This window comes from Ambystoma mexicanum, chromosome 10, assembly GCF_040938575.1.
Source record: "Ambystoma mexicanum isolate Mex_15411 chromosome 10, UKY_AmexF1_1, whole genome shotgun sequence".
Lineage (NCBI taxonomy): Eukaryota > Metazoa > Chordata > Amphibia > Caudata > Ambystomatidae > Ambystoma > Ambystoma mexicanum.
In genome coordinates this window covers 462,651,354-462,666,827 of record NC_090932.1, presented here as the reverse complement: position 1 = coordinate 462,666,827, position 15,474 = coordinate 462,651,354, and positions in this window count along the sequence as shown.

Sequence of the window (15,474 nt, the reverse complement as noted above, 5' to 3'; positions counted from 1 at the left end):
TTGTGGTCCTTATTGCTTCTATTTTGCAGATATTGAGTAGGAACAGACTTGGGTGTAGAAGTTGGGGTTTTGTTCTTGCACCACTGTTAGAAAACGATTGTTCTTAACTAATGTCATCAATCCCGAGTGGGGGTGTCCGCTCTTTCCTCTGTCTGCAGGGTTCAGTTATACCATATAGCCATCACATAACGGCAATGTTCTCAGCCATGTCCCCTGTAGACATAATATGGTGCACTCGATCAGTCTTTCATTTCCTCCTCTGAATAAATACGTGAAGCTTCTAGTGTTCCATGTGCTTACTTCAGCGGGCCTCTATTTCGTGTTGCTGGTTGTTACTTGCTATTGATTGTCTTCAGGTTTTTTAGTAGCCAAGACCAGTCATCTCCTTTCTCTTTCTTTTTATTATCTTCTTTTGTCTTCGATGACCAACCATCTTCACAGGACTCGTGGTTAAATGCTATTTTTACCATTGATCGGTCATTTCTTGCAAGGTGGATTTCAGATCTATTCCACATATCGCTTCCTGTTCAATGTGGCTTCTTGTACCTTCATCCATCTATTTTCCTCCCTATGAGGTGCCAAACCTATGTGTTTCTTTTTGTTGGCTTGTCTTTTGTATATTTTGTAGTTGAGTCATTTTTGGTACCTCTGTTAATAACTCATAACCTAATGGTAGAAAATATGTTGCTACTTCCAACAACAGGTTATTTACCAATACCGACTTTAGGTGTAGCACTACCCAATCCAGTCTTTCTTCTTCTACGAATTGGACTATTTTAATATCGTATGATTCAATATTTCTTAATGTAGGCATATAGTGTAGGAACTTCAAGACATTTGTCCGATTTAGCATTAAATCATCTTTCACCCAAAATAATACTCACTGTGCCTCATTACGACCCTGACGGAATGGGTTTAATGGCTCCGTTAAACCCATTCCGCCCTATTACGAGGTTCCCTCGCAGGCCTGCTCTGGACGTCTGTTTAGACCAGACATCCTTAGCGGGTCCCACAAGGGAACTAGCATGCTAACAACGGGCCCGTCATTAACGGGCCTGTTGTTAGCATGCTCCCCATTCCTATTTAGCCCTAGGGGGCTCAAATGGGAGTGGGGATCGTCCGGGACCGGGTTCCCTGTATAGGGAAATACAGGGCCCTACAAAGTCGGAATGGCACGGTAACTCCCCATTCAGGGAACCCGGACCCGAGTTTGGAGGAAGCCATGCCCTTATTAAGGACATGGCTTCCTCCAAACTCGTAATGAGGCCCACTGTACAGCTTTGTGTTTGGTCTTCTTTTGCATCTGCTTCCACCTCTCCATTTATTTGTTTAGCCGAATCCTCTTTTCCTATTAAATTTGCACCTTTGTTGGTGGTTTTGCATCTCGCTTCTTCTCTCTTTCTCTCCTCTTCTGACTGTTGTTGATCCAGGATGTTTTCTCTCTGGTTGGTTTCCAATTCTTGACTCTCCCTCGCTTTAGTTACTATAACCTCCATTTTCTCCTCCTCTTTATTATTTATGTCCTCTCTCTCATCTTCTATGGAGTATGTTGCGAGGTCCATCAACGAGATGTCGCCAAAACTTCCCTTCTTCTCTATTTTCGTTGTCCCCCTCGGTTCATCACTTCTGATTGGATTGTCAATTTGGGGTTTTTTCATTATTATCTTCCCTTCTGCTGTCCTTGATTTTTCCGATGGGAGGGTTTTCAAATTTCTAAGGAATGCACAGGATCCATTCGATTTAATTTTTCAGGCTGGATTCCTGGGCTTCCTTTTCCTGCTTTTTCAAACATTGGGAGGTTTTTCTTTTGCTTTATATTTTTTATCACTGTGGTTTCCATCTCTATTAATCTTTTTTCCACTTGGTTTTCTCCTTTCCATTGGTTTGTCATTGTCCCAATTGTTTATTTTGTATTGCCTTGTGCTTCCTTCGTCCAGTTCTATATCTTAATTTATTACTTCGCCTAAATGATTGCCTCCAACATTTTCCCTTGTGTGGTACTTCATGGAGTTCTTTAGGTTTTCCTTTATTGGTATAGATTGTGACTTCTTCATGTCCAATGTTGATGATGTCTCTCATCTGTGTTCCTGCTGTTTGCCTTGAAATATTTGTTCTCCGTATCTATTTCATTATATATAATATTCCTACCATCACAAGATTTCTTTCAGAGTCTTCCCCTCTTGCTCGATCACTGAATTGGGCTTGCCACTGTGCCTATTTCTCTGCATCTCTGTCCAGTCTTGTTTGTACGGTGCTTACAAAGGATTCCAAAATAATTTCTTTTGAGTGTACCCATGCAAAAGTATAGATTGATCTTGCAAGGTCTCATTTAATGCCTCATATAGTTAGGTGAATGGTGCTAGCTCTCCTGTTAGTGATGCCATGACAGTATTCTGAAGCTGGTCCTTCAGGTCTGGCAAACGTTCATCTTGTACCATTCCCGTTATGGCAGCTCTTTCATTTGTCCAGTAATGAAGACTTGGAGATTCTCCTTGGTCAGGGGGGAGGGGTGGCTGAGAGGTCTTTCTGGACTTTGTGTGCTTGTCGAGCTCTCTGAAGATGACATATATGTCAGGGTAGCTCTTGATAGTGTAGTTCGTGGGCATCTTGTGGTGAGTATGAGACTCCTTCATTTATTTCTGATTTTCTTCTCTCTCTGTGGCGGCTGTTGCAACTGTTGTGGCGACTCTGTTGGCAGTGGTTGCTCCTGGATAGCAACATCTGTATCTATGCAATCTTTCACTTTCACTTGCTGGCTATTTCCCGTCTCTATCAATACAATTGATTGAGATACATGGCTCATTACATGATCTCTTTTTTTTCCCTATTAGGAGCTCGATTTCCGTGTTGTCTTTTACCAGTTGTGCCACCGGCCCTCCCTAGTTCGTTTGCAGGGGTTCATTTCTTCCTGAGTATTTGGCTGTCTTCTCCTCTCTCATGTTGTGTCCTTCAATTCCTCTATTTGCAATGTTGTTCCATCTATATATATTTTTCCCCCCTGGTGGGTAATGGGATCTCGATCTTGTATTCGTGGAGCATACTGCTCTGATCTTGTTGGGGCTCCAGGGAGGCCAAGTCATCTATATTCGTTTTGCACACCACTTCTTCTGTGCAAGCTACACCGTATCAGTTGTGATGTCTCTTGAAGGACATCTTTCGTTTTGGCCAGCCCTCCATGGTCTCCTCCAGTCGCAGGCAGTATACCAGTCTCTCTCGTCCTTGTTTCCCACTTCGTGGTCCCTAGGTGAGTCTCCAGTAGGGACTCATCATATAGAGATTGTACCTCATTTTCTGCCAGTGCAATAAGTAAATCACTTCCGCCATGCCACGGCCGTCTCTGTATTCTCAACATTCTCTGTGTTCTCAATATTCTCTGTATTCTCAACAGTATATGCATTCGCCCTGCCTTCACTGTCCTCAAGTCGCACATGCTCCTTCGTTCCCTCCTCCATTGCAGATTTAGTGAAGCTAACAGAGCTGACAGAGCAAATAGCTTTGTTCGTAATAGCCTCCAGAGTGGTCTCTTGGTGGGTGAATGCTCACGTCTGCATTGTCATTGAACATTTGCTGTTTGGTCTTCTGACTGTTTTGTATGGCGCTGAGTCCTTGGATATTTGGTTTTAGTTTTTTCGTCCATTATCTGCTGCCGCTCTCCCTCCTGTAACTCTGGTGCAACTCCACCCAACTCATGCACCGGCGCTACACGCCGGGTGAGGGGTTATATGCAGGCAATAGGCGGTCACCAGGAGTTAAAGGCACAGCAACGTAGAAAAGTTTGTGAGGCAGAATCTCCCTCCAGTCACTCCAGTACAACTCCGGCCATCTCACGCGTTAGTGCTACGCGCCCGCTGGAGGTTATATGCAGGCAGTAGGCAGTCACCAGTAGCTAAATGCACAGCAACGTAAAAAGGTTTGTGAGGAAGAATCTCCCTCCAGTCACTCGGTACATCTCTGCCCAACTCCCGCTGGTGTTTATTTCCTGTATTTATTTCACGTGATGGAAAACCATAGTACATATAAATGCAGTGAATACATCAAAACAAAGCAAATAAATTCTATAAAATGAATGAATGAATTACCAAATATGTTAAACATTACAATTGGGAATTGGTTTGAAGCCTGGTCCCCAAATATATCACTAGTGCACCAAGCAGGCTTCAACCACCACTGCTACAGAGATTGGTGAGTGTCTAAAAGCCTATGTGCAAAGAAAATGCCTGTCACATTCTTTTTCCACTTGCACTGAGCCTGTGGCCTAGACCAGCGCACAGAGGTACGGATACTTACACCCTCATTGAGTGGAAAGCAGCCCACTACTGGTGCAATTATGAACAGTATCTGGAAAGACTATGTATGAACAGTATCGGAGAGAAATTCGGGACGAACCAGCTTTGAGATCTGTGGATGTTGTGGCTGATTCACCAGATTAAAGAAAGAGATGTGTGCAGATTTTGCTGTCAGGTACTGTACGCATATATGCCAGAAACTGTGAGGGAGTTCTGTGTACTCTCGAAGTTCCAGAGGGACCTATAACAAAAACTTTATTTTTGAGAGCAATACTCTATCCTTCAATGGAGCAGGAACTCAAAGCATTAAACTTGTTATGGTGGTATATGAGCCACGGAAAATGCTGTAGTGACTTCCTGTCAATAAGCCAAAGGAGACATCTTGCAGATGGAAAAGGCATTGGCAAATGCTTTGCCTATATTTGTAAAAGAGTGCTTGCAGATTCAAGGGTCTCAACAATGTATTCTGAAGTTAAGGGGAGTCTCTGACCAGATAATGTCGTACCTATGCTAAAGGTGAGTACTGGAGACATGTGGGAGGGAAGGACTTGTGAACAAGGTCCAATGAGTCAGTAATGCATTTGATATGTTTGCAGCAACACCAGCAAACCCATTATGGGCATGGAGCCCTATCCCTCTTGCTTTCCTGAGAGAAGAAGAAAATCCCACTACACTACTTTTCCAGGGTCTAATTCAAATCATAGGTTTAGCCAAGCACTGGGAGAGGAGGGAGCCAATACAATATTTGCATGAGCAAGCTCCAGGAAGTGGAAACAGGCGACCACCTTTTCTTTCTGTCTGTTCTCTCAAGGTGGAGTAAAATGTGTCTGAGGCCTATCATGAAACAGGTATTCACTCAATTGCAGAAGCCTTAACTAGGCTCTCCTCCGAGATAACCCTGCAGTGCTATTTTCCACCACCCATTGCTTGGAAAAGGCCTGGTGACACAGGGAATGGTTGGCCGCTAACAACTATTGGTACAACAAATGGGTGCCAAAATTGTAGATGATGGGGGGAGGTGATTCACAGGTGTGGCTTTGTGGTCTTCTGCATGCTAGTACATGTGCAGAGACTGAGATTCTTTTGTTTCCATGGTGCAGCTTGTGATCCTACCCTTTGGGATTGTAGCCCGCCGGCTCCTAAATAGGGCAAAGAGCTTGGGAGCAGTGAGGCAATGAGGGGCACACTGAACTTGTCAAAGGATATTTAGGAAGGGTTCTTGGACAAGCCTTCTAGAGGCCTCAGTCATTGGGTTGCTGAGTCCATCTGTCGCTTGAGCATCTGGCACTGCAGTGCTCTTCCCTTACTTGTGTGTCAGCTGTTTCTTGCTGCTGATGTGTGACAGCCAGCAGGGTGTGGTTTGTGACCCCACCCCCTTCATTCCACTTGTCCTGCTGCACTGAGTGGGGTGGTAATAAAATGAAGGGCAGTCTCCGAGCCGAGGTAGGTGCACCTTTTACAATAGCATCAGGGATTTGCCAGTCAAAAGCAACCACGTTGACAACTTATGCTGAATTTTCAAAAGTGGGTTATGCCGCTGTGGCGAAAGGTGTACATGTGTCCACAAATGTGCGAAGTGTGGGTGAAACCGCCCAGCAACTTTGTGTCACAGTGGATAGGGATGGGCGCACCGTAGTTGCCATTATGGAAGGCAAGGAAAAAAGGATGGACAAAAGGACCATCCCCAATGGATAGGAAATAATTCTATATATTATTGACAGCCGAATCCAAGGATCATGAGGGGGACTCGTCATCATCATCGATGGCTTTATTCAGATTTTCCATGAAAACATGGCAAAAAGTAAAAACAGCTCAGTTAAAAAACTTACAACACATTAAGACATGTTCTCTTAGTTTCACAGCAAAGAGGCGCAATTTCCTACCAGAGATTAAGCAAATTAACGTTCACATTGAAAAACATTTACCATAATGGCAGAAGATATATGAAAATAGACCAATATATCACCTAACAAAGCTAGCCCGATAATCCACACTTTCATAATGTATGCGGCAACCGCAAAGACCACGCCTCGTCTTGAAGGGTGTCTGTACAAATCAAGCGCTCTTTGTAGTGTTATGGTGCCATACTGCCTCATTATCGGTAGCAATCAACGTCTTCTGGGTTGTGATAGAGCGGGACACCAGAATAGAAAATGTTTCTCGTCTTCAATATTGTGGAGACCCAATACGCACTTACAGCTTGATTTACAAAATGTGCAAATCAGGCCCTTAGTGCTGTACGGCGGGTTCCAACATTTAGTAAACTTTGCCAGTGGGAGTAAACCTAGGTGGAATAACACATGAAGGGGGTAATTCATGGAATGAATGTGCGTCAAAATTAGTGGTGCAAGCTGGTGCAAGTGTGAAAAAGCCGGCACACGTGTGCGAATCACACCATGCGATTCATGGAAGGCCCTGCACGTGTTTTTCCCAGGATGTTCACCAAATCTGCACGTGGTGCACACGGGCGCAAATGTCACTTCCACATCCCGAACGTCGTGCGCGACTCACACAGCGAAAGCGCACAACGTTAGCGCACACATCAAAAAGAGGGCTGCCAGCTTCACTGCCAATGAAGTTGGCATCCTGGTGGAGCAAGTCCTGGGGCATTATGATGCCCTCTTCACACCATCGCGCGCCGACAAGGAAGGACAGAGGAGGATCTGGACAGATATAGTGGGTGCCATCAACGCGGAGGGGGTGGCACCCCGCAACATCAAACATGTCCAGAAGCGCTGGGTGGACTCCAAGTCTAGGACCCTCAAGAAGGCCCGGCACCTCTTAGACGCAGCGGATGCAGTGGGGCGCTGGGGCCAGTTTACCAGCCAGCAGATGAGGGTCCCGGAGCGCATTCACCCAGTGCTTCACCACCAGATCCTCAGGATGCAGTCCCGTCTGGAGTCGAGTAATAAGTGCCCATGCATTCCTGTTTAAAACAGTGCATTTGCAGTGTGGTGGTAGTTAGTTACTTGGCTGTATGTGTGACATGGGTCATGTATGGATGTGTGTGTGCAGGGACATGATGGTGCTGCATGTGAGTGCAGTCAGGTGTGACCCACATGGATGGTGTATGTGTCACAATGCATCATGCGGAGCAGCATGTCGAATATACGTGTGTATGCATGCCTGTGTCTGTACTTGGACATGTCTGGGGTATGAGAGATGGGTGTTGTTGTCATGGACATGCATGGTGTACATGTCCGTGAGTCTGATTAGTGTGTGAGTGACTGGTAAACGCCATGGATGCATGGCACATGTCCGTGATGTGTTCATCCACTGATACAGCCTAGTCATCCTTGTATCCGCTGTGTCTTAGGGTATACAGGGCCAGATGCATGAACCTCCGGTGATGTGTGTGCATGTGATCAGCATGTCCCATGATGCATGTGTGTTTTAGCCCACCATTGGATGTTTCTACGGTGCCTTGGACATGGATGCAAATGTTTGTTGCATGTGCCATGCCTGTTCCTGCATGTGTGTTGCCTGCACTGACCCATGTGTTGTGGAGGGACATGATGGAAGTGACGTTTGACAGTGCCACTCATGAGCTATTGCTTTGTGTCTAGGGGACTATTGTTCAGTACCCTGATGCTTGTATTCAATGTCTCCCTTTACACAGCGGTGAGTGAAGAAGATGGGGGAGACGGTGCTGTGGCGGAAAGCGGCAGGGATGCCTCCACCAGCCGGCGACACAAGACCCAGTCACCCTCCCAGGACATTCCATCAACCGGGAGCAGGGTCGGACTGGGACAAGAAATAGGCCCGGTCACCCCAAAAAAAGTGGCCCACTCCATGCCTCAAAAAAGTGGCCCACCCCTCGCCTCACGACCCTTGACCTCTAATGACATCACTGCAAGTGATGTCATTTGACCCCACCCCAAAGTGACATCCTGGGAAGCAATGAAACACGACCTTTCACCCCTTGACAAAATAGCAATTGGCATCAAATAGCATTGTACCTAAGTACACTAAATTACTGTGAATCCAAGCAGACGTTCAAGGCCAAATGATAATATGTTATTGTATAACACTTGGGCTTAAGCTGTTTTTACAGAACACATATGCATACAATATCACCCAACCTGTGTTGGTACTCATTTATTGACCTAAGAAGGATGAAAGGCTTTTTGAAAAGAAAAAAAAGTGCGAAAAAAAAAAATATATATTTTTTTCAATTTATTTTCTTCCAAACTGGCCCAGGCATTGCCAGAAACCGGCCCCCAGGCACCAGGGACGATTTCAGCCTGGCCACGGGTCAAAAGGCCGAGGGGCCAATCCGACCCTGACCGAGAGTGAGGGGACTGGTGCTGCGTCTGCCACTGCGGCTGTAGCGGCAGGGGCGGATGAGCCCCCACAGGGGCTTGCAACGGCGGAAGACGGTGCACAGCCATCCAGGTTGGTGGTGTGTTCGGAGGAGGAGGAGGCCTCTACAGAGCTGCACATGGGGCTTGGTGAGGGTCGTACCACTGGTGCAAGTGGTGCAGTCCAGGGGCAGGAGGCAGCACAGGTCACCGAGGAGGTGCCTGTGCATGTCTATGCCCCTGACACTGTGACTGCATCACCAAGCACCAGCAGAGATGCCCCATCCCAGGCCCGTCCGCAGGTAGGGGGGAGGTCCCCGTCATCTGGCACTCTTCTACCTGCAGACGTGGGGACCGGTGACTGGATTGAGTCCGTCCTGATTGGTGTCGCGTTGGGCACACGTGACATTCGTGATGACGTGCGTGCTTCCTGGGGGGAACACGCATGCCATCATGAAGGGCTGTGTGCCAACGTGGCCCAGTTGGGAGGGACCATGGTCGGGGGTTTCCTCCATGTGTCGGCCAGTCTTGCGGCCCTCTCCTCCTCTGTGCACACTATACGCTGGTCGTTCTCCGTGCTGTGTTCTGGCCCAGATGCCACTAGGGCCCCCTGTGGATCTGCCCCAACCAACGCAGCCAGCCTGGTGGAGATCCCATCCCTGCCACAGTCGAGAGTCAGAGGTCCAGCAGGGGTGGCCACCCCACCAAGTGGACCCCAGCAGATGGAGGATGTGCCAGCATCATCGGGCAGGGCATGTGCACGACGGCGCCGGTGGATTCCATCATCCCGGAGGCTGTCGTGGTGGCAGAGGCAGTTGCGTCGGAGGCAGCAGCAGGCTCAGCGTGGGAGGCATCATGGTTCGGGCCATCAACACCCCGGGGGCAGGCATCGGCCGAGGGGCAGGAGGACCCCGGACTGGGATTGTCTTCAGTGTGGCAGCGGTTGGGCGGCAAATAGATGCAGAGAGGCGGTGGGCAGAGAGGGCATGGCTCACTATGGTCAGGGCGGAGAACTCCATGTGCAGGGCATTGAGGCAGGCTGAGTGCCTCGAGGCAACTCGCAGGGAGTTGAAGGAGGCCATGGATGCATCCCTGCGAGACCTCGAGGCCAGGGAAGAGGCCTGCCTCCGGAACATCGACGTGGAGTTTGATGATGCCCTGGCCTGGAACATCAAGAAGTGAGCCGTAGGACTTGCCGCCGCCTTTGTACATAGTTCTTTAGGGTTAGGTTTCCTTTGTTTTATATTTTTATTTGGAGTTCATGGATATTGCTCCACTTTCTGTATATAGTTTTTTATTCATAGGACTCTTCGTAGGTTTCCTTTTGTTCGTGGATCATGGACCATTTGGACTTCCTTTGTATATAGTTCCGGACTTGTACATACTTTCTTTCTTTGGACAACCCATGGATCAATGGTTATTTTTTTTTTTATTTACTTTATATGGACATTGGCAATGGACCACTTTTCTATTTTCCTGTTGTGGATTTTTGATTTACATTGGATTGTATTTTATTATTTTTTGCTTTCATTATTTCTTACTTTGCAAATTTGAAATTTTGTTATGTTATTTCATTGCGTTTTTTAATACATTTAATATACCTTCATTATTGGTGTTGTGTACTATCATTGGTTTAGTGCATGTCTCTATGAGCATTGCCTCAGTCATGTGTTGCCACTGTGTGGCTCTGTTGTATTTGTATTTGTTTATTTATAACGCGCAGACCATCAGGCCCGGGGGCATCAGGGCGCAACATTTGTACATTTATGCATGGCCATGGTGGTTCTTTTAAGACTCTCATGGCATTGGTAATTTAGGAATGGGTGCAGTGGATGGTTGCGTGCTTGTCCTGGGGGGGAAGGGGGGTTTGGGTTGGCATTTTGGCCATGGGTCTGTTTTGTTAGGACATGTTGTTTGGTGGGCCATGTGTCGGGGCCTGCTGGCAGGTGCCCATCACTGGGGGTGGGGTGGAGGACATGTGTCGGGGCTCCCAAGTGCATGGTGCCATGTGGCCTGCCTGCAGGGCATGGTATGGGGTGATGGGATGCCTGCGAGGCATGTCCAGGGGTGTGGGGTGGTCCCCTGTGGTGTGGGCTGCCTTCGGGGCATGGGAGGGGGGGCACACCCAGGAGAGCACACACTGCCAAATTGCATGTAGAACTCCCCGTGCACCCCTCGGAATACACGTACCCCGCTCGCGCCAGCAAAAATACGTGTAAAACTCCCTGCGCATCCCTCGGAATACGCGTACCTCGCTCGCGCTAAAACGCGTGTAAAACTCCCTGCACACCCCCTGAATACACGCAGGCAGCCCATCCACCCACCCCATGCCCCGCAGGCAGCCCATCCACCCTCCCCATGCCCCACAGTCAGCCCACACCACAGGGGGGACTTATTCCACGCATTTTACCTGACGCAGCGGGGTACGCGTATTCCGAGGGGTGTGCTGGGAGTTTTACACGTGTTTTCGCTAGAGTGAGCGGGGTATGTGTATTCCGAGGGGTGCGCAGGGAGTTTTACACGCGTTTTCGCTAGCGCGAGCGGGGTACGTGTATTCTGAGGGGTGCGCTGGGAGTTTTACATGCGTTTTCGCTAGCGCAAGCAGGGTACGCGTATTCTGAGGGGCGCGCTGGGAGTTTTACACGCGTTTTCACTAGCCCAAGCGGGGTACGTGTATTCAGAGGGGTGCACAGGGAGTTTTACATACATTTTCGGTGGCGCGAGCAGGGTGAAGGCATATTGAGAGTGGTGTGAGAGGAGTTTTAAATGCGTTTTTGCTAGTGCGAGCAGGTTACGCGTATTCCGAGGGGTGCGCAGGGAGTTTTACACGTGTTTTCATGGTTGGGGGGCTGTATGCTGGTCCACTGGCCTTTGTACCATTTTGGGAATTTGTGCAATGTTTTTGGCGCACGGGGCGGAGTTGGGGGCGTAACTGGGGCTTGTGCAGGGTCACTGCGCCACTCTGCGCCATGGCTGGTTATGGATGTAAGTATCCATGAATACGCTGTGCGCTGAAATGGGTTTTGGCGCACGCGGCTGGCACAGATTAGCGCACGCTCACTCTGTGCGCCAGCCGCGTGCGCCACTCGTGCGCTGATTTCTATGAAATACCCCCAAAGGTGTTTTTTTATAATAAGGCTCCACTTGAGATAAAATGAACTGTTTGTGCCAAACTCATGTTTAGCTAGGGAATAACGTGCTAATAGGAGGTCGCCAGAGCCTTTGTATAAGATGTTTTAGATTTATTAAGAATAATAATAATAATAATAATAATAATAATAATAATAATAAATAATGTTTTGTATGCCCAGTTCCCATGTGTTTCTTTTACCATTGAATTATAAAGAGCTTTTTAATACCTTCTGGGTGGTGGTCTTAAAGACAATTCCACCCGAGTTTATATAGAGTACGTGCTGCATTAAAGATTGCTCTTTTGTATGGGTGGAAAACTATCCCCCTTAAACATTCCTGTAGGTGTGATGCAACAAACGTCATTTATGGACTTAAGTGTCCTTGTGGCCTATTTTATGTAGGCATGACCACCAGAAAAGCGAAAATTCGATGGTCAGAGCACAAATACAACGTCAGGATGAAGAGCCAAAAATCACCCGTGGCAATACATTTCTCAGAAGCCAGGCATTCTGTAGCACAAATGAAATGCGTGATACTTGAACATGTGAAACTCGGCCCTAGAGGCGGGGATATTGTAAGAACCCTTCACCAGAGGAAGATAATGTGGATTGATACCCTTGATTGTCTTAGCCCTAGAGGCATGAATGAAGAGTTCGATCTGATGTGTTATGTTTAAAGTATGTAAATGTAAAGTTAGGTCTAAAGTATGTAAATGCAAAGCTGACTCTTTCTTAAAACAAACACCAGCTTATCTCTTGATACCCGACTCCATGGTATAGATGAACCTTAACCTAAAGTCATATGGTGACTGAAAAATGTACATAAAATAATGTCTTGATGCTAGTTGCCTTAAATTTTACGAAAGAGAGAGACTGGGAGATTAATGTACACAAGTTGTCACCCTAGAATGTGAGCCAACAAATCGGCAGAGACCAATGAGGCAAGTACTAAATATCTCGACTCAGCAGGTAGTACAGAGGTAAGAGTGAGACTAGAGAGATACTGATCAAGTGCTAACCAGCCATAAAACCAGGCATAAGTATGTAACAGGATAGCCTCGTTTGAAACTACAGTGAAGATACACAATGTCATGCCACTTTTAGCCACAGCTTGGAATAGAAGGGGACCCAAGCAGACTTATTGTCTGCATCACTCCCCACTCATCCGGGCTGTGGCCCCACGACATGTATCCTTGACAGGATTTATAATCGTCCATATTAATAACAACCAGATTGAAGGCAATATTCTGGCACCTAATTCCAAACGGATAAAATGTCTATTTAACTGGCTTTTGTAATTCGGCACATCGGCCTTCATTCCGAGTTATTGGGAAGTTGAGCACGAAGTTAGACAAACTTAAACATATACACGAAGCACTGGCATTATCATGCACAGTTGGAGCCCCAAATAGAACAGGAAGTAATAGATCATGTGGCTTACTGGGACATCGCCGGCACCCTAAGCTATAAGCTTCGATATGTTTTAGTTTCCACTTGGGGAACATCAAGAGTGGACACACGCATGCGTGGGGAAACAGTGCGCACTGAACCGGGTTGCCTCAGGACGCACACTGCCCCTGGGCAATGTGGGATCAGCGCTGTTTACCCGCGCATGCCCAATGAGATCCTACCAAGCTCCCACCATGCGCATGCATGAGAGGTAAGCGGTCCGGCCCGCTCAGACGCATGCGCATAGGCATCCAAACAATATTTAGAAGTGTACACTCTGAAAGGCTACGGACCGGAGAGAACCATTCGATGCTCCAGTGACCCGAGGATTCCGGAGACACACGCGGACCGCGCTTAGAGGTGAGAGATGGATCCAGACTCAGTTAGCAGGCTAAGCCCCTTCCTTTCCACAGAATTACTTGAAGAATTCCTGGTAACATAGTTAAGGTTAGGTTTACCTTGAGGCCCTATTAGAATGATATAACTAGCCAGACTAGGAGAAAGGGGGAGGGATACCCCTGCAGACCCCACTAACAGAAAGTGGTACATTTTAATAATCTACAAATACACCCAGAAACCCCTGAGAAACATGTACTGAATCTACATTTTTTCCCTGTCTTTTCTCTAGCAATTCTTTGGGAGCAAGATTCCTTGAAGTGTAATTGAGCATACACAGAGCAAGTTATGTGCAGTTAATCCTACCAACAGAGTGTGTCCAAAGTCCAGAAAGAAAGGTGCCAGCAGCATCAAAAGGAGGTGTGTTAAGAGAAATGTTTGTAATGGTCTGAATTGTGACAGGTTAAGTTATAATTTCATAAAGCCGAGTTTGTCAATAGTTAATCAGCGATCAAACACTAATAGTGAAATACTCTTTATGTTTTTTCCTTAGGAACTGAATTCAAGAACATATATATTTTTGGAACAAATAGTATATTTGGCCCTGAAGATGGGCTGTTGTAAAAGTCCGAAACGCGTTGGCAATACATTGACAAATCTTGATGCTATTTTGGAGTGGTGATTTGAAACCAAAGAACTTTATTGTTTCATTTTGTTATTACCTAAAAGGGACTTTGTGAATTTATGTGTGAATCAAAAGTCTTATAATTGTGAATGTGTTTAACAAAAAGGTTTTGAAAAAATTGTATGCTTTGATTAAAACAACCCATGGAGGGTTTTCTTACTTTTCTAACATTGTAAAGTTTTGTATTAAGAAACTGATCTCACTGACATTGCTTGGACCTACAAATTGTCAAATCTTGTGAATTGAATCAAGAGTGTAAAATACAACTGTCTGGTAAATTAACAGTTAACCGGTGGTTACACACCCAGATCAACATTCCCGTACGTTAGCACTTTAAAAACCCTAAAATTAGAAATTATATCCACATTGAAATTTGGAATAGTAAGCAGTGAGATTCTCATTAGACCTCACGTGCCTGCGACACAAATGAGATTTGGGATTGTATTCCCTTTGGAATGCACTAAGGGTTGGCAGGTAGCAATACATGCCTTTTCTTTCTGGAGTTCGGGGATCAGCCAGAGCATAGCCAAAGTACAACAGGCTTGGGTTTGGCAGCCTACTCTGTTACTAGATGACCAAGCTCCAAGCACAGTAATATACTGGGTGTGCTATTAAGGAGTGAAAGTAACTTTTTAAGAAAGTAATTGCCTGCAATGCACAGAGACTAATAGTATTTGCATACCCCCAAATCATAGCACAGTACACCAAGGCAGTGGTCACCTGGGCTCTAAAGATCACAAGGCTCGGTAAAATGGCCTGTACTCCTAATATTTTTTAAAAGGCATCCATGGCCCATCTTTTATGGAAAATCCCAACATTTTATCGATTTGGGGAGCCCAGGGACCCTTGGCATCGAAACGCACACCTAGGCAGTCGAAATGATCGACACAGTCAATTCTGACGCCCTAAGAGAGGTGAATATTTCTTCGGGTTGTGCTTACGGCATGACATGACTTTGGTTTTGGCACTATTAATTATGTCCTTTTTCGTTGCAAAGCAATGAGAATGCATTGAAAGCTTTCCTATGGGCTTTAGATGTGGGATGTTCTTTCTATGTCATTGGCGAAAAAGTAGAACAGGTACATTTTCACCGACTAGCAGAGGAGCAGCAACCAGTAAAGATTTGAATGCGACTGCCTAGTCATGATTGAATAAAGAAAATAATACTTGGGCTAAAACGCAGTCTTGTCAGACTCCTAGATTGACATAAAAACATTTTTGGTTCCATTGGGGTCCGATCTAACAGGTGCTATATTGAGTAAATACAGAGAGAAAATAGCTCTTAA